We start from the raw sequence: 26,744 nt of genomic DNA on the forward strand, positions 1-26,744 counted from the left end.
CTATCAAAAGACATTTAGATTATAGGCGGCCTTCAAGGTCTAAGAAATTAGCATGTGAACCTCCTAGGTTTAGCTTTCAACTAAGAATACTAAGAGAACAAAGCAAAATTGGTGATAAAAGTAAATTGGAAAGTTGTTTAAAATTACATGCCCTATTTGAATCATGAAAGTTTTTTGGGACTTGACTGTCCCTTTAAGTAAGTAAGACTATATTTAATCACTGCAGTAAATGGTCACATTTGTTTCTCTTTACTATGGCAAGATTTAGGTTCTGAATATGAGCATTATTCTCACCAATACTACCTAATCTGATACTATTTCTTTAAGTAGGAGGATCAGCAATAGGTATCAGCCTATAAATGCTAGCGATTCCAACTGTGGCATTGTCTATGATCAATATACACAAAATGTCACCAGCACCTTCTCTTTAAAGCTGTATAATCTTTATTTAAGACATAAAAACAAGCGACATTTCGAGGATTTTGCATATAGAAGGTGCGGGTGACATTTTAAAAAGGAAACATTGCTTGTTTTTATGTCTTGAATAAAGATTATACAGCTTTACAAAGAAGGTGCTGGTGACATTTTGCATATATTGATATTTGGAGGGGTTGAGCAGTCACACAACCACCGTACAGTTGTGCTGACCCAAAAATTTGGCTTTCTGGATTGTCTATGATCAAGGTGCTCTACTACCAAAACGCATAGTTTTTTTTAAACTGTTCTTAGCTCTCCATGTCTTTGCTGTGCTAATGTTTTTTTTCCATTGGATAATAAAGTTTGAAGTTTTAAACCTGTCATTCTGCTGTGCAATCTTCTACAGCACTGGTTTTCACACCTGCCCTAAAGCCTCCCTAACAGGTTGGATATCTGAACTGGAGCACAGGTGAAATAATCAGCTGATTAGTAAACATTATTATTAACCTACTGTCACCCAAGGCAATGTTGAAATTTTGTCCCGTTAGGGAAGACTCAGGACAGGTTTGAAAAACAGCATTCTACGGTTCTAATCTTGATACCAATTGTGAAAGTGTTAAACTAGTTATGATTTCAATGAAAACAATTCTAATAAAAATGTCCCTCCATAAACAAATATATCTAACTACACTTATGTGACACAAAATTCTTATAAAGGTACAATTTAGTTTCCTTGACCTTTATCTATTCCAAATATCATTCAGTCCCTTTCATACATTTGTTAACTGTTTACAAAGAACAGCTATTTTTATCAAACTTAAAAATCTAAAATTTTTCTAAAATAATTTACATCACATTTTTCAGATTTGTATGAATTGTTTTTGTGAAACTTTTTTTGTGCAATATTTTGTTTTGTTTTGCGAAAGCGTTAACCACAGCTCTGAGGATGCTGTAATCATTCTAGCGTAAATTGTGATTGCGCTCAAGCGATCGTGTTTACTTTCAACTTGTAATGCCGGCGCAATTTAACCTGTGCGCAAACGTTCTTGAAAACCCAATATATAAATACTTAGAACATATTCTGCTATGTACAGAATATAGGAATGTGAAATATTAACCGTAAATACATAGTTAAAATCTTTATTAAAAATGAATATTGCATAAATATGTTTCATGTTTTGATCTACTTAACTGCAAATGGCTCCAATGCACTTATACATAAGTCTATATATGTGTACATATGTATTCATGTGTGTATATGTCTGCAAATACATATACACACATGAATACATATATAACTTTCTAATTTACTCCTGTTATCAAATTTTCTTCATTCTCTTGGTATCTTTATTTGAAATGCAAGAATGTAAGTTTAGATGCCGGCCCATTTTTGGTGAACAACCTGGGTTGTCCTTGCTGATTGGTGGATAAATTCATCCACCAATAAAAAAGTGCTGTCCAGAGTTCTGAACCCCCCAAAAAGTTTAGATGCTTTCTTTTTCAAATAAAGATAGCAAAATAACAAAGACAAATTGATAATAGGAGTAAATTAGAAGGTTGCTTAAAATTGCATGCTCTATTTGAATCATGAAAGAAAAAAATTGGGTTCAGTGTCCCTTTAACCAGAGCTAACGCGTTTACTTTCAACTGTTAATACGAACAGAAACCTGATGCACAAATACCCGCAATATACCCCTTATCGCTTGTGCTTAACTGTTAGCGCTCCACTTGTAATCTAGCCCTTAAACAGTTAGGGATAGATATGTAGAAGAGTTAGCAAGGTTGATTTCAAGTTCTGATTAGAATTTGCTCAATTTGCAGAGCTACGTTATATGAAAAGGGGCAAAATAAAAAATGGAAATATACTGCAAAGTTGTTTCATTATGCATAAGTGAACATTTTCTATACAAATCTCAAGGTGTTTACTGTGCCTTTAAACTGTCATTTTGTATTGTTTTACAATCCATGAACTAACCCCTGAAAAATCCCTTTGGGTAGGTTTATACTATCTTCTTTGTTGCAGCAAGTTAGGAACACATATAAATAGGGATATATTTATTAATGTGCGAGCGGACATGATACGATGTAGCATATCATGTCCGCCACACATCAATAAATGCCAACAGCATGCGCTGTCTGAATTTATCATTACACCAGCAGTTCTTGTGAACTGCTTGGGCAATGTCGCCCCCTGCAGATTCGCGACCAATCGGCCGCTAGCATTAGGTGTCAATCAACCCGATCGTAGTCGATCGGGTTGATTTCTGTCCGCCACCTCAGAGAAGGCAGACAAGTTATGAAGCAGTGTTTTTTAGAAGGGGCATCAAGCAACGTATGGAGCTTGATAAATCAGCCCTATAAACTCTTGCTCTGATGAAGCAATCACTGTGTAGCACGCTGCTAGGTAAGGTTTGTGATATATGAAGTATGTATTCCATGTAAAGACTACAATGTTTAGTACTAAATTAGATTTTTAAACATATAATTAATATTTTGAAGGTGAATTACACAAATACTTTTTTTTAACTGTAATGCTGTAAATCAAAGCACTGCAACAAAAATCTGTTTTGTAAACAAACAAACAAACACATTTATAGTGGTAAATAAATGTAAATTATTAATCTTTCGTTAATGTGCAATATGTAAATATAAAGCAAATAAAATAACAATTATCATTCTGCTTATACAAATAAAGTTGCTTACCACAAATCCAACAAGATGTTCAGTGAAGAAAACTTCTTGAGTAACTGTTCTGCTGCCTATTGCCTCTCAGACATAATAGTTCTGTCTTCTGGTGTTTGTGATGAAAACGAAATATGAATTACCTATCACAGTATCACATATTCACTTTATTCATCAATCAGGGACGTCTCCTTTTTCAGAAAATGATTGAGTTGTTTTAAGAGTTGTCAGTAATTACGTTCTCCCTGTTATATAGAATGTAGATTGAAAAAATATGTTGTAAATTTATAGACAAAGAGATAAAACCATGTTCCCCTGTTGCTCTAAGTTACACATACAATAGCTGCTGTGTCTCTGGCTGTAATGTGCAGCATTGCCTAAGCTTTTATGTCAGAGGAAGTTCAGGCTACTCATTGTAAACTTCATAGTTACCTAGAGACCATAATATATAAATATAAGCCTAGTGCAGGTTCTACAAGTTAAAGGGACAGTGAGCAACATGTAATTACGAGACACTTATGTTGTCTTGCTATAGAATAACATATTAGAAAAGTCTAAATATTTTTAAAACAACCGTGGTGGCAATTTAAAATATCTGTGTGGAGACTGTTATATTCCCAGCAACCATTGCTTGCACATTTTATATGTTCCTAATTGACTTCAGCTAAAGATATTAATAATGGGAAACTTAGGTTTCAATATGGCAGCTCCCATTACTTAATAAAAACTAAAAAAATATATAGAAACTGAAAGTTTAAAGTTGCTTTGGCAAAAAATATCTAAATATAATTCTCAGGCTAATCCTTAATTTGAATATATCATGTCTAGTATTTTTTGTACTGTTAATTGTCCCCCGAATAAGTGCAGGGTCCCATGTATGTCTGTCCACAATTGGCAACAGCACAGGGCTTTTCGTGGGTTATGTTACTGGACTTCAAACTCTATGCCAATAAAAGGAAGAAATGTAAATAAAGAATACCAATAGTACACAACAAATCTTCCTATATTCCATGATCAACAGTTCATCTAATGGAATTTCCAAAAGCCTTCAACTCTCCAGATTGAGATTTTGCAGCCACAAATATCTAAAAAAAAACAACGGAGGTGCCTCTTGGTGTAGTACACAGAAAACCACATAAGGTTTCAGTGAGTAAGCAAATGCACTCACATTTCTCTGAGCACAACTGTGCAAAAGGAGCGATCAGGATTCTTCCCAAGTATATAAATTACTGCAGAATATAGCGTTCAGTAGTAATCCAATGAATGGTTTAATAAGTAGTGAAAGTTAAAACTTTTATTAAAATAATAAGCAACGCGTTAGCTGTTTTATCTGGCCTAGTACTCTTACGCATTTCACACACAAAGTGCTTTGTCAGTCACTTCCTGATGAGGCGCTTAGAGCATGAAAGGCATAAGAGTGAGTGACCTTGGATATGCTGTATATTATCCAAATAAAGTACTGAATGATATCTGGGCTACTCCTCCTTTCCTTTTATATAAATTGTGCCCATTAGCGTGGAGAGAACCACCACTAGCAAGGAGGGTACTACTGTGTTGATGTGCTGTAGTTAGAGGAGCCTGATCTGTTACACAGAGCCCCCCAAGTTAAAATATCAGAACCATCTGAAGAATCACAGCCTGAGGAAGAAGCAGTATGTTTTAAAGGGATATTAAACAGTTTAAGATTGTAATGTGAAATTTATAATTATGTGTAGTTAACAGACATTGTAATATACTTTCATTATTTATTTTGTCCCCTTTTCCTGTAACTTAATTCTGAAAATAGTTGTTTTTTTAATTCCACTGAGTTTCTATAAAGTAATGGACGCTGCAATGTCTGAACTTAAAGGGACTGTCTACTCCAAAATGTTTATGGTTTAAAAAAATAGATAATCCCTTTATTACGCATTCTCCAGTTTTGCATAACCAACACAGTTATATTAATACACTTTTTACCCCTGTGATTACCTTGTATCTAAGCCTCTGCAGACTGACCTCTTTTTAAAGTTCTTTTGACAGGCTACCATTTTAGCCAATCAGTGCTGACTTATATATAACTCCACGGGAGTGAGCACAATGTTATCTATAAGGCACACATGAACTAGCACTGTCTAGCTGTGAAAAACTGTCAAAATGTATTGAGATAAGAGGTGGCCTTCAACAGCTTAGACATTAGTATATTACCCTACCTAAGTTTAGCTTTCAACAAAGAATACCAAAAGAACAAAGCAAATTTGATGACAAAAGTAATTTGAATTTTTTTTTTTTAAATTGCATGCCCTATCTGAATCATGAAAGTTTAATTTTGACTTCACTAGACTGTCCCTTTATGTCTTCATCTTATCTCACTTATCTCCTCCTGCTGCAAACAGTTAGGAACATATAAAACAGGCAATAGATTAGACTAAAACAGGTTTTGTGGGTTTCACACAGCCTTGTTTACACAAACACTACTTAAAGGACCAGTCAACACATTAGATTTGCATAATCAACAAATGCAAGATAACACGACAATGCAATAGCACTTAGTCTGAACTTTAAATGAGTAGTAGATTTTTTTCTAACAAATTTCAAAGTTATGTATATTTCCACTCCCCTTGTACCATGTGATAGCAATCAGCCAATCACAAATGCATATACGTATAGTCTGTGAATTCTTGCACATGCTCAGTAGAATCTGGTGTCTCAAAAATTGTAATATAAAAGACTGTGCACATTTTTTTTAATGGAAGTAAATTGGAAAGTTGTTTAAAATTACATGCTGTATCTGAATCATGAAAATTTAATTTAACCTGAGTGTCCATTTAAAGGAACATTCCAGGCAAAATTGGAATCCACATGGATGCATTTCAGTTTTTAATAGAAGCATTTTTGTAAAATATACGTATAAGCAAAAATGCGTCTAATAAAATCTATAGCTGTTTCAAAAGTGTATTTAAGTATGCACCGTGCACCAGAATTTTAAACACAGCACTTGCTCAGAGAGCTTAAGTGCTTGTATCATTTGGTAAGGACTCACTTTGTAAATTGGTGACATGATGCAAGCCCTACTGGCACTCTGAGCAGCTGCAGTATTTAAAATGCTGGTACACTGAGAATATCTAGCTATGCTTCACATGCACATGCAGATAAAAAAAAAACAGTAATACATTTTACTAGAAGCAGTTTGCCAATACATGTACTGTATATTGCAAATATCTTTCTATCAAATATGTAATTTATCTATATGCATTTAAACTTTGACCAGAATTTTCCTTTAATTGCCTGGTTTATATATATCTTTCCCTAACTGTTCTCCACAGACAAGTACAAACGGAATGGAATACGGCACCTCCCTGTGTGAGTGCACGCTGTAGCTGGGACGCTGCAAACTCCTCCAATACTGAAAGCACAAAAGTCCAGCAACACCTCTTAGGTTAAAATGACCTTTATTTCATCAAAGGGTCACACTACAAAACAAGCAACGTTTCGGAAAATGATTCCTTAGTCATGCCTGATCAGTAACAGGAAATGATACTATTTATACACCTGTGACAATAGTAACAACCAATCCTGGATACATTACTCACTAGTTCCCCCTAGTGTACAGGTGAAAATAACATGTTTATGCTAAATTCAAACAAACGTTTATGCAAAAAAGTATACAAAAAATTAAAAGTATCCTCAGATACTGTTAAAATATACTATTCATCATACAAAAACATAATATAAAAGAGCCTAATTCATAAAAACTGATCAAATACATATACAAAATAACTACATAGCTGCAATACAATGTTACAGGAACACAGATAAATCAAATTTGTTATTCATACCTAGCGGTTGCATACTATCTAGTTTATGGATCCAAAAGGCCTCTTTTGTTTTGAGGATATTCTCTCTATCCCCTCCCCTACATAGATAGGGTATATGGTCTATGACCTGAAATCGTAATTGACTTATATTATGCCCATATTTAAAAAAATGACCAGAAACTGGGGCTTCCTTGTTTCTACATCTTATGTTGCTCTTATGTTCATTGATCCTGTCCCTGACCTTATGGGTGGTATCTCCAATGTAAATGATCCCACAAGGACACAATTAAATAAATGGCATATATGGTATTACAAGTAAAGAAGCCATGCATATCACATTTTATACCAGTTAAGGGATGTAGGAATTGTGACCCCTTAATCATGGAATTGCAGTTACCGCAATTGAGGCATGGGAAGCTAGCCTTATTCTTGCATGTTAAATAGCTTTGTTTGCCTTTTAGACTCCGCACATCCGTATGCACTAGCTCATCCCTGAGATTTTTCCTCCGCCTATAGGCTGGTCTTGGTATGGTCATAAATTCCTCCACTTCTGGATAACATGATTGGAGAATTGACCAGTGTTTTTTCACTATATTTGAAATTTCTTTGTTGTGTTCACTGTGATCCATAGCTAATGTCAACCTTTTATCTTTCCTCATATTTTTCATTTTCCATTTCCTCTGGAAATCCTTACTCATTTCAGATTGACTCTCTATTTTCTTAAATTCATCTCTTAAAAAGCCCGCAGCAGGATAACCCCTACTAAGGAATTTATTAGTCATTTCTTTAAATCTGAGGGTCAGATTCTCTTGTTCCGTTACTATCCTTTCTACCCTCATATATTGTCTTCTAGGAAGGGATCGTACTGTATTATTTGGATGAAAACTTTTATAGTGTAACAAACTATTTTTATTGGTGGTCTTCACGTACAAATCCGTACAGAGCCTACCATCCTTCATATAGTACAGTAGTATCCAAAAATATGATTCTTTCCTCACTGGCCGTAAGTGTAAATTTAATCAAATTGGTACTCAAATTAAGATCCTGCACAAATTCCTCCAGGGTCCCAATGTTGCCCAACCACACACCGAACACGTCATCAATGTAGCGCCACCAAGTGGCTGCCTACTTGATGAACAATTCATTCTCATAAACAAATTTCTCTTCATAAGTGTTCATGTAAATGTTTGCGTATGTGGGGGCAACATTGGAACCCATGGCCGTACCTTGTCTCTGTAAGTAGTGTGTATCCTGGAACATGAAATAATTAAAGTACAAAACCATCCTAAGCAATTGTTCAAAAAAGTCGACTTGAGCAAGTGTATATTGTGTACTATTATCAAGTTCCCTCCTTACTGCTGCTATACCGCTTTCATGTTTTGTGGCAGTATAGAGACTGCCAACATCTAAGGAAAACAAAATACACTTGCTCGAACCTAACTTCAAACCCTGAAGTTTTCTTGCAAAGTCATCTGTGTCTTTAAGGTATGAACTAGATAAGTTCACAAACGCTGCAGTATCCTATCCAGGAAAATGGCAGCACCTGAAAACACAGAATCAATCCCAGCCACAATAGGGCACCCTGGAGGATTCTGCAGCCGCTTGTGTACCTTGGGCAGGGTATAAAAAATTGGAATACAAGGGTTTTTCTCTAATTAAAAAATGTGCAACATCCTCCAATAACCCTTATCCATAGCCAACCCAATTAGTCTACTCAGCTCCTTCTGAATTTTCATTGTGGGGTCATAGGATAATTTTAGGTATACTTGTTCTTGGGAAAGCTGACCCTTAATCACCAGTTATCAGGATAAATTAAAACAAGGGGAATAATTCAAAGCACCTGTAATATAAACTTTAAGGTATGCAATGGCCATTGTATTTGTCGGTTTTGGGGGGGAATCCCAGTTTTGATTCTGATAACACCAACTTATCAATCGAAAACACATTTTCAGTTAGAACTTGCTCACAGCTGGAGCCATTTGGAATTGTGATGACTCAAAAAACCCACTTCTTATATCAACTGAAACCTTGTTATCAGGAGTCAAAAATGGTGATCAACCCAATAATTAGAAATGGCACAAAATGCATATTCCTTTGCTCTCAAATTTGCCTACTCACTAAGGTGAAATTATTTTCTGCTTAATAAATATCTCTCCAATTCTGTTTATTCTGTTTATTCTGCTGAGTGAAAATGTGAGTAGACTAATTAGAAGAATAAATCAATTTGAAGTTTTCTTACTGCAACAAAATACCTTTTGTGAATGCAGCCACATTTGTAACCACTGGGGGACAAAGGGTTACTTTGTATAGAGCAGTTAGACACAAAGACTATTACAAATGAGTCTTTTTAAAAAACTGCTGCGCCATCTTCAAGTGATTTTCTATTATCCTCCTTACTTGTACTTAGTGACCATTAAGGGATAAAATATTTAGATCAAGATTATTAAAAGCTGCTTCTCTTAATAGGCACTTAACATTCTGCACCTGCAATATATTTCAGTCTCTAAGTACTTCTCCATCTACCCAAGTGGCTAAGAAACAAGCTACTTGGATCTAATTTCAGGAACCGGTTTTATGGCCGCGTAGAGTGGGAAAATGCCAAATAAAATTACTGGATTGCTTGATTTATGGCGGTCATTTTTAAGCACAAAACTTTCAGAGCTACTTGATAATTTAGGGGAGCATCTAGGCATCTAGCTTATGGTATGTTGGGGTATATCTGGCCGTATGTGTGGCTAAAGGTTCAAACAACATGTTTTATATATATATATATATATATATATATATATTCTTTGAAAGATATGTTAGAACAATTTAGATATCTGTGTCCTTAATTGTAGGCAGTTTATGAACAAGAATTTCAGTGCAGCTATTCCTCTGTGGCCCATCATTTTATTTTATAAGCAGATATATTTTTATTTATCTATCTTACCAGAATGTCATGGTTGTAAAATCTCACTACAGAGTTAAACACATAGCAGGAACCACTACAAATTGTAGGTATCAAGCAAGGTGATTAGTGACTACATGGATATTCCTCTCTTAACTGGCTCCCATTTTAACTGGGCTACCTGGGACCAAGAATGAAATGAGGCCTCTCCCCCACCAACTCTTAATTCACCACAGTCTGGAAACACCCATTGGTGCAGATATAGACTGCGCCAGAAAAAAAGATAGGGTTCGCTGCAAGATCTTAATTATGGCTTTATGAATTGGATGGACCCTTTTCTTGGCTTTAAATTGGGTTGGTAGTTTAGGGTTAGCCAGACACCATTTTGTTTGAATGAAATGATCTAAAAACATGATTTTTCATTCTTGTGAAGAGTTTCACTACCAATAAAAATGTGGGAGTTATGTTTATTTGTTATACTTTTTGTTAACTTCCAGATTAACCCTTTAACGTCAGTGACATACCCTGTACATCTGTTGCAAAGTTCTTCCAGTTCTTTAACAGTGCAGGTCACACTGATGATGGCAACACCTTGCTATTCATATTTATATATGATATATACAATCCAATTGGCTGGAGGAAGGGCGCACTTAGACTGTTCACTCCTCCCACTTCAAAGGTCGTCCTTGCATTGCCTTCTGGACACGCTAAAATAGGGAACTTCAAGATACATATTTTAAAAGTTATAATTTTCATTATTTCTGCATTATCTGGTCACCTTGTTTATTATTGCACTCTGTACAGTTTGCCTTTTGTTGCATTAAACGTTTTTCATGAAATAAAATATTTTAAACATGTTTTAATAGCCTTTCATATACCTACTAGACATGCTTAGAGTTTTCTTTCCCTTTAAAGTTCCCTTCCAAATGTTTTATTTCAAATGGTTGTGTGAGTATTTATTTTCAGAAAACATTTAAACATTTAAAATTTTAAGTGGATTTGTAGTAAACAAAAAGTTTATACTCTTAAGCCGTGTTTTACGGTAAGCTCAAGTGCTATGGTAAATACTGCAGATTCCAGCCATTCGTCTGCCTTATATGGCTTATACTGTATATCTAACAAATAGCTAAATTACTGTCCAGCTCTGCACTGTTTCTCAACTTCTAATTACTTTGGAACCAGCTATTACCTGTGTTTAACAGGATATTAACCCCTTCCAGCCGTTAGGAAGTTCTATGCCGTCCTAACTGCGCTGGGCATAGAACATCCTAATTGTTCGGCTGTCGTGAAACCATAGCTGCTTCCTAAATGGGATTGTGCCAGCATTATAGGCACCCCCCCGACCCGATCCTATTATTAAAATAATGCAATTGTATGAACAATCGCATGATTTCAATTTTAACTCCTGTGTTTACATTGGAACTTAGTTCTGATATAGACAAAAGAGTCCCTGCAGAAAGGAGCTAAAGTAATTTATTTACAGTATATATGCATCTGAAATTAATCACTGTCTTGAACAAATTTTCATTAAAAAGGAATAGTTGTAAAAGCATTTAAATATAATTTTTTAAGCAATATTTTCATTGTTCTGCTGTCCTGGGACACATCCAATTTGTAGCATTTTGAGTGTTTATCCTGTTACCACTGTTGTGGCCAATTAGAGATAAATTTATATGGGCTCCTGCACTGATCAAGCAATTTTGTTTTTTAAAGGGACATGAAAGCCAATTTTCTTCTTTCATTATTTAAATAGAGCGTGGCTTTGTAATCAACTTTCCAATTTACTTCTATTATCAATTTTGCTTCATTCTCTTGGTATTCTTTCTTGAAGAAACAGCAACGCACTACTGGAAGCCAGCTGAATATATTGTGTGAGCGAATGACAAGAGGCATATATGTGCAGCAACCAATCAGCAGCTAACTCCCAGATCCAGAGCCTTCCTAAGTATGTCTTCAACAAAGGATTTCAAGAAAATGAAGCAAATTAGATGCAAGAAGTAATTTGGAAAGTTGGTTAAAATTCTATGCTGTTTCTGAATCATGAAAAAATAAATGGGTTTCATGTCCCTTTAATGTACATTTAAACACCATGAAATCCTATATTTGAACCATATATTTTACATTTTCATCTTTCTACCCCAGCTGTCTTAGACTAAACAGTACTATTACCCATCACCATGCAGCCCATAAGAGATCTCAAACTTAAAGGGACAGACTCTACACCATTTTTGTATTGTTTAAAAAGACAGATAATCCCTTTATTACCCATTCCCCAGTTTTGCATAACCATTACCGTTATATTAATACACTTTTTACCTCTGTATTTACCTTGTATCTAAGTCTCTGCAGACTGACTCCTTATTTCAGTTATTGTGGTAGACTTGCATTTTAGCCAATCAGTGCTGACTCATAAATAACCCCATGGAAGTGAGCACAATGTTATTGATATGGCACACATGAACTAGCACTGACTAGCTGTTAAAAACTGTCAAAATGTACTGAGATAAAAGGTGGTCTTCAAGGGCTTAGAAATTAGCATATGTGCCTACCTAGGTTTACATGCAACAAGTATATATAAGCTGCGCTTCCCAGTTATCACATAAAATTTCACAAAAGATATATAACAAACATATTAAAATACCATAGGAAGTAAATGGTACATAGTTGTGTGAATAATATATAATACAGAGAATATAGAGTAAAACTCCAAAATGACTTGTATACTAATAACCAGATCAAAAAAGTATCACACCTGTTGGTATGTGAGTTCCTGCATATGATGAAAGCAGAGGAAAAGTCTTTTCCAATAAACGTCCATGGAAAAAGGTGTGGAAAAGCGGTATCCTCAGACAATGCCGTCAGCGGATGCTGTTCTAATTATACTGAGTGGACTGTGATCCTCCTCCCAAATGGAACTTGAAAGACAAAAACAGGAAAAGAGCGCAAACCACTCTAAGGGTAAAAGTATTTAATACAAATTGTGAAGCGCAAGTAAAAAATATACGTACAGGAATTTAAAAACAGTAAAGCATATAGTGCATATCACCACAGAGTCTCTGTTACAGGCCAGAGGAGTGTTAACTTTTGCCACTCGGTCCTTCCTGCAGTCTAAGCACAACCGGAACGCCTTGAAGACTTGGAGGTGCGGGTGGCTACTCAAAGTTGTTATAGCCTGTGTCTGGAGAGCGTGTGTATACGGTATAAATACTCAACGCTTTTCATCCGGATCCGACCCGACTTTGCCAAGAGATGACCTACTTAGGTTTAGCTTTCAACAAAAAATACCAAGAGAACAAAGCAAATTTGATGATAAAAATAAATTGGAAGTTTTTTTTTAAATTGCATGTCCTATCTGAATCATAAAGTTGAATTTTGACTTGAGTGTAATATGCATTTATTGGCAAAAATGCTTCTAGTAAAAGATATCACTGTTTTAGAGTTAGCATTTTTCTCTCCACGTGCATGTAAAGCATATCTAGATATTCTCAGTGCACCAGTGGGTCTTGTATCATGTCAGCAATTAACAAACTGAGTCATTACTAGATCGTACAAGCACTTAGGCTCTCTGAGCAAGTGATGTGTTTAAAATGCTGGTGCACGGTGCATACTTAAATACACTTTAAAAAACAGCTATTGCTTTTATTAGACACATTTTGGCTAGTACATGTATATTACAAGAATGCTTCTATTCAAAACTAAAATACATTTATGTGGATTCCAATTTTGGCCGGGATGTCCCTTTAAAGGGACACTAAACTCAAACATTTTCTTTCATGATTCAAGTAGAGAATACAATTTTAAACAACATTCCAATTTACTTATATTGTCTTATGTGCTTCATTCATTAGATATCATTTGTTGAAGAAATAGCAATGCAGATGGATGAGCCAATCACACGAGGCATCTATGTGCAGCAACCAATCAGCAGCAACTAAGCCTATCTAGATATGCTTTTCAGCAAAGTATATCAAGAGAATGAAGCAAATTAGATAATAGAAGTAAATTAGAAAGTTGTTTAAAATGTCATGCTGCTTCTCAATCATGAAAAAAAATTGGGGTTCATGTCCCTTTAATGACCATGTATGTTTAAAACATTTAGCAATAAAAGAATTACAAAATACAAATCCTTGACTAGTATAACGGAAGCGAGACAGCAAAACGATACCCTGCAACTGGCACACGTACAAGTTTTGTACATTTCCTTGTAGTCTGAAACTTTATTTACAATGTTTTGCATGCAAGGTTTAGTGTATGACAGAAAACATGTCTGGTTCACTCTGGGCAAGTTCAGACAGGCAACTGCTAGATCCAGTTTCTAGCCAAGAGTTCTATCATCATCTTGGTAGAAATGGAGGCCTGTGGTTTCCATGAGAACAACATAACCATATTCATGTTCATTGTCATTGATAAATATAGGTATCCTTTGTCTACTGAATCTCCTCATTTACCAGCCCTTGTGCTGTAATATATGTTACATGACACTCTGCAAGTATTCTTAAAGGGACAGTCAACTCCAAAAATGTTACTGTTTAAAAAGATAGATAATCCCTTTATTACCCATTCACCAGTTTTGCATAACCAACACTGTTATATTAATATACTTTTTACCTCTGTGATTACCTTGTATCGAAGCCTCTTTGACAGCCTCCTGATCACATGGCTATTTATTTATTATCTATTGACTTGCATTTTAGCCAATTAGTGCTGTGTCCTGCACAACTCCACGGGAGAGAGCACACTGTTATCTATATGGCTCACATGGATTAGCAGTCTCTTGTTGTGAAAGGCTAATAAAAATGCATGTGATAAGAGGCTGTCTGTAGGGGCTTAGAAACAGGTAGAAATTTAGAGGTTTAAATGTTATAAAGTATATTAATATAACAATGTTGGTTGTGCAAAGCTGGGGAACAGGTAGAAAAGGCGTTATCTATCTTTTAAACAATAACAATTTTGGTGTTGACTGTGCCTTTAAAGGAATATTAAACAGGGCTGCTTTAATAAAATCAAATATGTTAAATCAAAGTAAACATAAGAGGAACAGATTGTTAAAAAAAACAACAAAAAACCCCAGCTTACTTCATTTCTTGAAAAATTCTCAGTGTAGCCCTGACCCTAGTGTGATAAGAGTGGAGAATTTTGAAAACCTGTTTATTCTGGGCATGAGCAAATCCCTGTTATCTAGTAGTCTATTCACTGGCCTGGATGTTTTATGACATTTTGCTAAGATAAACCTTCCTGCAAAGTCTTCCACCTCCTGTTAGAGTTCTGACAGATAGTAAAGGGCACTTCACAAATGTAGTGTATAAAATAAATAAAAGATAAAATCAATTTAAATAGATGAATCATACATACACCCCTTTAAATAGTAATACATAATTAATGCATTTAAAGGGACATATTACTCAATATGTTTCTATCATGATATGAAAATGAACATTTGAGGATATTGTCTAATTGTTTGAACTGAAAAAGCACACTGCAGACTTATCAAAGGGAACACTAAAGTCAAAATGTTTCTTTCATGATTCTGAAAGAATATGCCATTTTAAAGCAACTTTTTAATTTAAAGGGATATTCCAGCCAAAATTGGAATCCACATGGATGCATTTCAGTTTTGAATAGAAGCATTTTTTGTAATATATATTAGCAAAAATGCTTCTAATAAAAGCTATAGCTGTTTCAAAAGTGTATTTAAGTATGCACCGTGCACCAGCATTTTAAACACAGCACTTGCTCAGTGAGGCTAAGGTGCTTGTACCATCTGGTAATGACTCAATTTATTAATTGCTGACATGATACAAGCCCCACTTGAGCTCTGAGCAGCTGCAGAATTTAAAATACGGATGCACTAGTTATGCTTCACATGCACGTTTAGAGAAAAATGCTAACACTAAATCAGTGATAACTTTTACTAGATGCATTTTTACCAATACATGTTTATTGCAAATATGTTTATAGTCAAAGATGTAATTCATCTATGTGCATTTAAATTTTGACCGGAATGTCCCTTTAATTCTATTACCAAACTGTGTAATCCCTTTCTGATCCACTGAGCATGTGAAAAGGTTTACAGTGCATACATAAGTCTGTGATTTGCTGATGCCTGTCACATGATCCACGGGACAGGGAAATGGAAGTGTTATTGCATTGTCTTTTTAATGAGTATTTTTGATTATGTAATTCTACTGTATTTAAAGCCTGTTTACACTGCTATATATCTTTCAATAACTGACTTTAGCATGACCACTAAAAATGCACTTTATAGTATGATTATTATAGCTAGCCTTATTAGCTGCAGACTCAAGCTCTCCAAATGAGGTGGTGAGTGGAGTTTGGCTATTGAAAAACCATTGTAGAAAACAAGATGTTAATTTGTTATCAAACTGTTTAAATGTAACTGGTACATTTTTTTATTGCAAGACAACAGACATGACTTGTAATTAGAAGTTGTTTACTGTCCCTTTAATGTGCAAATAACAGCAAGTGGCTATGCTACTTGGTTCTGGGACTATATTGGTTGATAGAAACAACTTTGTTTTATTCAGCACTGGAACTTCTAGTTTTCTTTTTCTTTTTTTGTAACATTCACATTTAAAGGGACTTTAAACACCTCAAGATAATAATATAAATGATCAAATTACATGTAGTAAAACGACTTTGCGATATACTTTCATTATTTATTTTGTTCTCCTTTACTGTAAGTTAATTCTGAATATTGTTGGCTTTCCAATTTATGTTAAACATAGAAGTGCAGACACTTCTATAATCTACACAGTCATTGGCTGCACACTCTAGTAAGCCATTTATAACCATTCCTAATTGGCCTCAGCAAAATAAGGTAACATAGGTTACAATATGGTGGTGCCCATTTGTTAATAGACATTAAATTTACCCTTATTTTTTTCAATATTTAAACAACTAATATAACTTTTAAAAATACCTGTACAAATTATTCCCAGGCTAATCTTTGATATGAATACGTCATTCAAGCAATGATTTAGTTAGAGTTTAATGTCCCTTTAAATCAAACAAGGAGTGTCATCTCCCTTTAAAGGGATAGTCCAGTCAATTAATTCATGATTTAGATAAAGCATGCAATTTTAAACAACTTTCTAATTTACTCCTATTATCAAATGTTCTTCGTTTTCTTTGTATCTTTATTTAAAAAAGCAAGAACATAAGCTTAGGAGCCAGCCCATTTTTGGTTCAGCACCTGGGTAGCGCTTTCTGATTGGTGTCTAAATGTTGCTTCACTGTTGCCTATTTTGGCAAACAAACTGCCTTCCGCTACAGCCAAATATTTGAAATTTTGACTCAGTCATCACTCCAGAGCACCTGCTGCCATTTTCTGCACCCCAGTTCTTGTGGTTTTGTGTATAGTTGAGTTGCTTGACCTTGTTTCCACATCAGAGGTATGGCTTTTTGGCCGCAAAGTATTTCATGAAGGCCCCTTCTGACCAGACCTCTCCGGACAGTAAATGGGTATACCAGGGTCCCACTGGTTTATGCCAATTCTGAGCTGATGGTACTGCTGGACATCTTCTGATTGCGAAGGAGAGTAAACATTATGTATAAACTGACAAACAAAGAGCACCAAATCCTAGAAACAAAGAATCATTATCCGAAGTACAATAAAGCAAATGAAAGCAACCTCATATAGTTCACGATAATAATCTCTTGGTGCCAAAGAGCAAACACTGCTTAATTAAAAATATCCCAGGTTGCAAACAAAGTGCCGCCAGTAACAAAATTCCCCAGAGACCTGGCGGGAGAGAAACGCGTATGACTATGACCCTCCCTCCACAGTCATTCCATAGGGCAACCTCAAGCGTGCTGAAGTATGTAGAGGCCAATCAGAAGACAGCTTCCTAAACACTAAAGGACATTGTGAATGGAGACACTCCACTGACATAACTCATGAGCTTCTCATGGGTGCCAGGGAAATTCTTAACAAAGCTCCGGGCAAAGGGACACTTCGTAATCCCCAAAGCAGAAATTGAACATTTTTTTAAAAAAAAAACAGTAGTCGAATCCAATAGGAATTCGAATGCTGCTTTTTAAAAATGTTCATTGACATATGCTAGTCAGGTCTATGATTGCAGCTAGAAACGCAAAAGACCAGTCAGTGCCTGATTCCTGTATTTTAACTTTTTGTTATAAAGACTGAGGTTTAATATTGTACATTGGAGCACTTGCTTTCTCTTTTCTTTGTTCAAATGTAAGCATTATGCATCTTTCATCTGCTTGGCCAACCACTGCATCTACGGTCCTCAACATTGCCCGTTTCTTTATGCAACTTCAGAAGAGCTCGGACAGCACATCTGGAAACCCTTGATATTTCTTTGGGTTTAGTTGCCATGCTCAGTCCTTCCATGCTGTATGAGTTTTGACATTAAACTGTCTTCTGGAACCTCACCTTGTTAGCAGAGTTTAGCTGTTCCTCTCCCAGTTTTATTCCCCCTACACAGCTGTTTCTGTTGCAGTTAATGATTATGTTTTAATATTAACACCTGTTTGCTATAATTGATAAATCATGCACCTAACTATATGCCTACAAAAAAGACTGAATTTGTGCAAGTGTACATAGAAGAATTGATGCTGTTTTGAAGGCAAAGAGTGGTCACACCAAATAATGCTTTGATTTAGATTGTTCTTCTGTTCACTCACTTTGCATTTTATTAATTAATAAAAACGTAACTATTAACAATTCGAATTTTTAAAGCATTTTTTCTTTACATAATTTTCCCACTTCTGCCTAATACTTTTGCTCAATACTGTATGCGTGTAGCCAACAATCACCTGCTAGCTAGCAGTAGTGAGTTGCTGCTACTAAACCTATCAGGGTATGCTTTTCAACCAGTTACCAAGACAACAAAAACATTTTTTTTTGTTATGATCTATGTGAATCATGGAAGTTCAATTTAAATAAATAGGATTTATCTCAAAGTTGATGCAATATCAGTAAGAGTAGGATAACACTCACACTTTTTTGAGCTATGACTTAGCTCTAACATCACAATTTTATCCTTTTTCTTATAATGCAGCACATTAAAAGACCAGCCCAGTACTGATGTATTTATTAAAACAATTAAAGCCAAGAACTAACAATCACAAAATAAGCAAATGGTACTAATATAATTAAACATTGCTTTTTACTAACACCAAGTCTCACTCAGCATCTTCAGCATCTAACATAGGCAGAGTCCAGATAGTACAATGAAAGTCCCACCCACTAGGAAACAAAATGGCCAAATATCCAGTCCAACGTGCATTTTACAATAAGACTTATTCCTTTTTATTTATTTTATTGTTGTGCTGTTAAACTTAGAGCTAAATAAATCTTGGTTACTAGCTTATTAATATTACATAATCTCACAGAACGACACTATTTCCATGACTTCTTTGTTTTTGGAGCTTGCCAGTTGATAGTACAAAATTGAGTAACCAACAATTGTAATTTCGTGGGAATTTGAAAGTGTATCTGTTTTCATTGCATGTTGTTTTATGGATATATTCAGATTGCTGATATCACATGATTTGTGAATAAATGGAAATTTCTGAACTCATTATATACCAATCTGGAGTTAAAAAGGGGAAGTTAACTGTGCTCCTATCAATGCCAAGATTGATTCCATAAACCTGTGAGATGCATCATTTGAAAGAGTCCATGCTCGTCTTTTTAAAGTGACCTTCTATTATTTTTTTAAATGCTCTAATGAGGATGTAATATTTGCATTTCTGATCTTGCTAACTATATTTAAAGGGACAGTCTACTCCAGAACTTTTATTGTTTAAAAAGATAGATAAACCCTTTATTACCCATTCCCCAGTTTTGTATAACCAACACTGCTATATTAATATACTTTTTACCTCTGTGATTACCTTGTATCTAAGCCTCTGCAGACTGCCCCTTTATCTCAGTTCTTTTTACAGACATGCATTTTAGCCAATCAGTGCTATATGGCACGCATGATTTAGCACTGTGTAGCTTTGAAAAACTATCAAAATACATTGAGATAAGAGGCAGACTTTAAGGGATTAGAAATTAGCATATCAGCCTACTCAGATTTAACTTTCAACAAAGAATACCAAGATAACAAAGCAAATTTGATTATAAAAGTAAATTGGAAAGTTGTTTAAAATTGCATGCCCTATCTGAATCATGAAAGTTTAATTTTGACTAGACTGTCCCTTTAACCTCCGCATAGGTGTTGAACACATAAACTATATGGCCAAAAGTATGTGCAGACCTGACCATCACACCTATATACGCTTGTCAGACAAAAACAATCAGCATGTATAAATGCAGCTCTTTCATATTAATTATATACATTTTTGAGTACAGTATTAGTTGCGAATCTATGCCCCATTCTTGTGCACTCCCCATAATGCTACCACCTTTATATAAAACTATTTCCCTTTATTTCCAGTTTACAATATAATGTGTTTGTATATAATGCACTGTTTCTGATTTTCAGTTTATATTAAAGGGATATGAAACCCCCGAATGTATCTTTCATGATTCAGATAGAGCGTGCGATTGTAAATAACTATCAAATTTACTTCTATTATCAATTTTATCTTCACTCTCTTGGTATCTTTGTTGAAAAGGGACATGCACTTAGTAGCGGGCCCATTTTTGGAGCACTTTATGGCAGCAGTTTTGCAAGAATGTTATCCATTTGCAATAGCACTAGAGGGCAGCACTATTTCCTGTCATATAGTGCTCCAGATGCCTACCTAGGTATCTCTTTAACACAGAATGTCATGGGACCGAAGCAAATTTGATAATAGAAGTAAAGTTTAAACTTTTTTATGTCATGCTCTGTCTGAATCACAAAAGAACATTTTTGGGGTTCATATCCCTTTAAGATTTATATTAGTGGGACATAAAATACATTGATAATGAGAATGTAAGGTAAAATGCTTAAAGGGACAGTCAACACCCATGAAAACGTTATCCCATACCTTAGATCAACAACAAAAAAATGAGCCTGCACCGCATCCCATTTTCAATACCACTAACGTTAGGTGTCTAATCTTCGAATGAACATTTAGTTTTCAGCGGTAGATATGGCCGCCAAACTCCTCCCCGTCCTCCTCCGTCCCCTTCTTGTTTTAATTCAATACTCGTTCACAGGGACACTGTTCTATTTCTAATGCGCAGGCGCTATATAATTGTAGTACGCTCGCTATTAGAAATAGAAATTGTCTCTGTGAACGTGGCTAAAGAATCTAGCCGAGGATTTGATTCTCATTGGCTAAAGACTTTGAGAGGAAGCCTCCTACGTAACAGCAGTGGCGTCACTAGGGGGGGCGGGCCGCACCCGGGTGACACCCACCAGGGGGTGACACCAAAAAATTTTTTTATTTTTTTTTTTTTTTATTTTATTGAAATTCAAAGAAATACAATGTTAAGATGCATAGATTTTTTTTTATTAGAGGGGCTGGCATTTGTGAACATTGGTGGGACTGGGGAAGTTGTAGACACACCATTTTTTTGCCCCTTGAGCCAGTGCTGCAATTTCAACAAATAGTTTTCCCGGCTGCTCTTGCTTGTTTGTACTTTGCTTCTCCCCTGCCCAATTTCGCTATGAATGTTGTGGGCATGCCGTGGGGCTTGCAAAGTTGCGCTGCTAGCCTAAACCTGCCTGACTATCTGTGCTCACTGATCAGTGACATGTGGAGCAGTGGAGTCACTCACTGCTGTGCTGTCTCTCTAAACGGGAACTGGCAAATCATGAGGGGATGCCTGGCACCTAACCGCATGACTGTTTGAAACTGTCTTTAAAGTGAAGGAGCCACGTATGATGCCCACCAGACCATTACGGTTACGGTACACTAAGTGCACACTGAACAGGTAGGAGGGCGGGCGGGGGTCTGGGGGTGGGCAGAGTGCAGAGGTGATTGGCCATAAGAAGCGGTAGGCACGCGGCCCGGGGCTGTGCACTGACAGACTTGGAACAGAGTCAGAGAGCAGAATTTTCATAGTTTGCACCTAAACCTTTTCTTTAGTGATTTATTTTTAGAGTGCTCTGTTTATCTTTCATTTGATGCTCTGCTGAGCCAGGGAGCAGCTCTAGGCATGAGCTTTATAATTAATGCAGTGCAGTTTACATATTTTGTATCTGTGTGTGTCTGAGTGTTTTCTGTGTGTGTGTTTTTTTGTGTGTGTGTATTTTTGTGTGTGTGTGTCTCAGTGTTTTTGTGTGTGTCTCAGTGTTTTTGTGTGTGTCTCAGTGTTTTTGTGTGTGTCTCAGTGTTTTTGTGTGTGTGTTTTTGTGTGTGTGTTTGAGTGTGTTTCCGAGTGTTTGTGTGTGCATCTGAGTATGTTTTAAGTGTGTCTGAGTGTTTGTATGTGTGTTTGCCTGTGTTTTTTTGTGTGTGTCTGCTTTCTGGGGGGGGGGGGGTGACCCCATAACTTACCGCACCGGGTGACACCAACCCTAGTGACGCCACTGCGTAACAGTGGGGGGAGTTTGGCGGCCATATCTACCGATGAAAACGAAATGTTCATTTGAAGATTAGACACCTAACGTTAGTGGTATTGAAGATGGGATGTGGTGCAGGCTGATTTTTTTTTGTTGATCTAAGGTATGGGATAAAGTTTTCATGGGTGTTGACTGTCCCTTTAAAGGGACACTGAACCCAATATTTTTTTCTTTTGTGATTCAGATAGAGCAGGCAATTTTTTTTTTTTATTTTTTTTTTTCAACAAAATTTTATTGAGAAGTATTTCAAGGAGGATATGACAAAACAAACATTATACATGAATGAGGTATACATGAACAGACTTAGTACAACGGACCGTAAAGTCTAATTTTATATAATAGTAGTAGGATTATCCATAAGACAAAAATGAACCGTAATAAATCATACTACGAACTGTGTTGTCAAAAGTCCAGAGTCACATTAAGTTTCACATCAAATCCTCAAGTATTAGCCAAAGCTTCTTTAAGTTTTTAAGTTTAAAATTCAGAAATAACCTTCTTAACTGTATGCATGAGAAGATAGAGTGCGTGCTCCAGTAGACACTGGAGGAAGAGTGCTTTGAGGAGAGAAAAACAGATAATAGTTAGGGAGAAAAAAGGGGAGAAAGAGAAGAAGAAGAAAGAGAGGAAGGGAGAAGAAAAAAAAAAAAAAGGGGGGGGGGAGGTAGGGACCTTGAGGGAGGAGGGAGATGTGTAGTGAAATTGTGAGGGGAGGGAGGGGGAGGGGGAGGAATGTCTGTGGTTACTAATGGCGGGCGTGTTAAGAGTGGGCACATTATATTGTGCCCTTCCAGTAGAGCAGGCAATTTTAAGCAACTTTCTAATTTACTCCTATTATCAAATTTTCTTTGTTCTCTTGCTATCTTTATTTGAAAAAGAAGGCATCTAAGCTATTTTTTTGGTTCAGCTCCCTGGACAGCACTTGTTTATTGGTGGGTGAATTTATCCGCCAATCAGCATGAACAACCCAGGTTGTTCACCAAAAAATGGGCCGGCATCTAAACCTCCATTCTTGCATTTCAAATAAAGATACCAAGAGAATGAAGAAAATGTGATAATAGGAGTAAATTAGAAAGTTGCTTACAATTGCATGCTCTATCTGAATCACGTAAGAAAAAAATTGGGTCCAGTGTCTCTTTAATTATACATAGTTGAACATCTTTAAAACTTTATGGCAAAATGTATGTAGACACCTGACCATCACACCTGTATGAGCTTGTTGGACATACCACTCCAAAAAGTTACAACCCCCCCCCCCCCTTTCCTTTGCGGCTATAACAGTTGCAAGGCTTTCCACAAGATTTTGTAATGAGTCTGTGGGAACCTGTGCCCGTTCAGCCAAAATAGTTTTTGTGAGGTCATCCAGTGATGTTGGACAAGAAGGTCAGACTTGCAATCAGCGTTCCAATTCATACCAAAGTTGTTCCCAATGGGGTTGAGAGATTAAACACCTCTTTCTTTTATATGAAAATTGTTCTTTGCCCCTCACTCCCTAGAGAGGTCAAAAAAGTAAATTTTACCAGCAAACGATTACAATCAAATGGCTGGTTTATGCAATTTTCAGGATTTTGAAAAAAAACAAACAGCTTTTACTATTTCATATAAAAACATTTTTAACATACTCAAATATGGCTGTAGTTCCCATATGTAATAGGAACAAAGTACAGTGGCCATTTAGTAGGCTAACACATTAACCCCTTAATGACAACTGACGTACCAGGTACGTCATGCATTAACAAGCAGTTAATGACAATGGACGTACCTGGTACGTCAGTTGTCAAACAGAGTGCTGGAAGCGATCACAATCGCTTCCAGCAGCTCTGAGGGTATTGCAGTGATGCCTCGATATGGAGGCATCCTGCAATACCATTTTACAAGCCTCCGATGCAGAGAGAGCCACTCTGTGGCCCTCTCTGCACCGGTAGCGATAGTGCCAGTGTCCGCCGGGTGCACGATGCGCGTGCACTATGCGCGAGTGTGCACGTGAGCATGCATGTGCGTGTGCACGGAGCGTGCGTGCACGTGCGCGCGCGTGCACGTGCACCCATTAGCCACACTGACACCAATGAATGAGGGCAGAAAGGGGAAAAAAAAGGGATTTTTTTTTAAAAAAAATATAAAAGGATCTGGGAGGGGGTGGGGGTGGGGGTATTGTGGGGGGCTGCTACACTACAGAAATAGTTTTTTAAGTAAAAAATAAAATAAAAATACTTTTTGGGGTTTTTTTGGGGCCAATCTGGGTACTGGCAGACAGCTGCCAGTACCCAAGATGGCGGTAATTAGGTAGGGGAGAGGGTTAGAGAGCTGGAGGGGGGATCAGGGAGGTTGGGGCTAAGGCAGGGGTCCATCACAGCTAAAATACTTTATTATTTTTATTTAAAAAAAAAACCCTCTTTTATTTAGTACTGGCAGACTTTCTGCCAGTACTTAAGATGGCGGGAACAATTGTGGGGTGGGGGAGGGAAGAGAGCTGTTTGGGAGGGATCAGGGGGTGGGATGTGTCAGGTGGGAGGCTGATCTCTAAAATTAACCCTGCAAGCTCCCTACAAGCTACCTAATTTAACCCCTTCACTGCTGGGCATAATTAACGTGTGGTGCGCAGCAGCATTTAGCGGCCTTCTAATTACCAAAAAGCAACGCCAAAGCTTTTACAACAATTTCTGCCATAATTGCACAAGCTGTTTGTAAATAATTTCAGTGAGAAACCTAAAATTGTGAAAAATGTAAAGTTTTTTTTTTTATTTGCTCGCATTTGGCGGTGAAATGGTGGCATAAAATATACCAAAATGGGCCTAGATCAATACTTGGGGTTGTCTACTACACTACACTAAAGCTAAAATTAACCCTACAAGCTCCCTACAAGCTCCCTAATTAACCCCTTCACTCCTGGGCATAAAACACGTGTGGTGCGCAGCGGCATTTAGCGGCCTTCTAATTACCAAAAAGCAACCCCAAAGCCATATGTCTGCTATTTCCGAAAAAAGGGGATCCCAGAGAAGCATTTACAACCATTTGTGCCATAATTGCAGAAGCTGTTTGTAAATAATTTCAGTGGGAAACCTAAAGTTTGTGACAAATTTTGTGAAAAAGTGAACTTTTTTTTTTTTTATCGCATTTGGCGGTGAAATGTTGGCATGAAATATACCAAAATGGGCCAAGATCAATACTTTGGGTTGTCTTCTAAAAAAAAATATATACATGTCAAGGGATATTTAGGTATTCCTGACAGATATCAGGGTTCCAATGTAACTAGCGCTAATTTTGAAAAAAAGTGGTTTGGAAATAGCGAAGTGCTACTTGTATTTATTGCCCCATAACTTGCAAAAAAAGCAAAGAACGTGTAAACATTGGGTATTTCTAAACTCAGGACAAAATTTAGAAACTATTTAGCATGGGTGTTTTTTTGGTGATTGTAGATGTGTAACAGATTTTGGGGGTCAAAGTTAGAAAAAGTGTGTTTTTTTCCATTTTTCCTCATATTTTATTATTTTTTTTTTAGTAAATTATAAGACATGATGAAAATAATGGTATCTTTAGAAAGTCCATTTAATGGTGAGAAAAACGGTATATAATATGTGTGGGTACAGTAAATGAGTAAGAGGGAAATTACAGCTAAACACAAACACTGCAGAAATGTAAAAATAGCCATTGTCATTAAGGGTAAGAAAATTGAAAAATGGTCCGGTCATTAAGGGGTTAAAACAATTGTGAAAATGTTGACTTTTTTAATCATTCTTCTTTGTTCACTCTGCCACCTAGTGGTTAAAACAACAAATTGTAAGTAGAACAAAATTCACTCAGCTATAAGTCCCTGATTCAAACTAGCAGATTTCTCGTGTGAGGATCTTTTCACTGGGGTTTTGACTAGAACAATGGTGATAACAATACTAAACAGCAAACCTTTTTCTGTCTTTATTTAATAATGCTACTGTATCTGTTATCCATACAAACAGCACTCTGCATTAGAAGGTATAATAGCACATAAACACAAACTCGCACATAGAGATTCACACTCTCTATCTCATACAGGCTCACACACACTCTCATACTCTTACACACACTCACTGTTACATACACTATAATACACTAACACATACTCACACACACATTCTCTTACACACACTATTTCTCACACACACAAAGACACTAACACTCACACACACTAACACGCACACTCTCGCTCACACAGATACACTCTATCACACACAGACTCACACACACAGAATGACACTAACAAACACAAAGACACACACACTCTAACACATTAATGCATACTCGTACATACATTCTTTTACACACACTATTTCTCTCTCTCACACACACAAAGACCTTAACACTCACACACACTAACACACACTCTCTCACTCACACACACACAAATACACTCACTCCTTCACATACAAAAAGACACTAACAAACACGAAGACACACACACTCCTACACAAAGACACTTGCAAACACAGACACACT

At 36.4% G+C, this 26,744-nt stretch overlaps 2 protein-coding genes across 2 annotated transcripts in view; one reads left to right on the forward strand and one right to left on the reverse strand.

Annotated features, from left to right (window-relative positions):
• The window catches only part of LOC128640701 (coiled-coil domain-containing protein 190-like), a 35,719-nt gene extending 32,380 nt beyond the window's left edge, over positions 1–3,339 (reverse strand). The window contains exon 1 of the mRNA XM_053693129.1: positions 3,121–3,339. The gene's annotated coding sequence lies outside the window, so the exon portion shown is untranslated. The remainder of the gene's footprint in view (positions 1–3,120) is intronic.
• The window catches only part of LOC128641413 (putative ferric-chelate reductase 1), a 258,303-nt gene that overhangs the window by 60,826 nt on the left and 170,733 nt on the right, over positions 1–26,744 (forward strand). The window lies entirely within an intron of this gene.

The sequence above is a fragment of the Bombina bombina genome, chromosome 10 (genome assembly GCF_027579735.1).
Source record: "Bombina bombina isolate aBomBom1 chromosome 10, aBomBom1.pri, whole genome shotgun sequence".
NCBI lineage: Eukaryota > Metazoa > Chordata > Amphibia > Anura > Bombinatoridae > Bombina > Bombina bombina.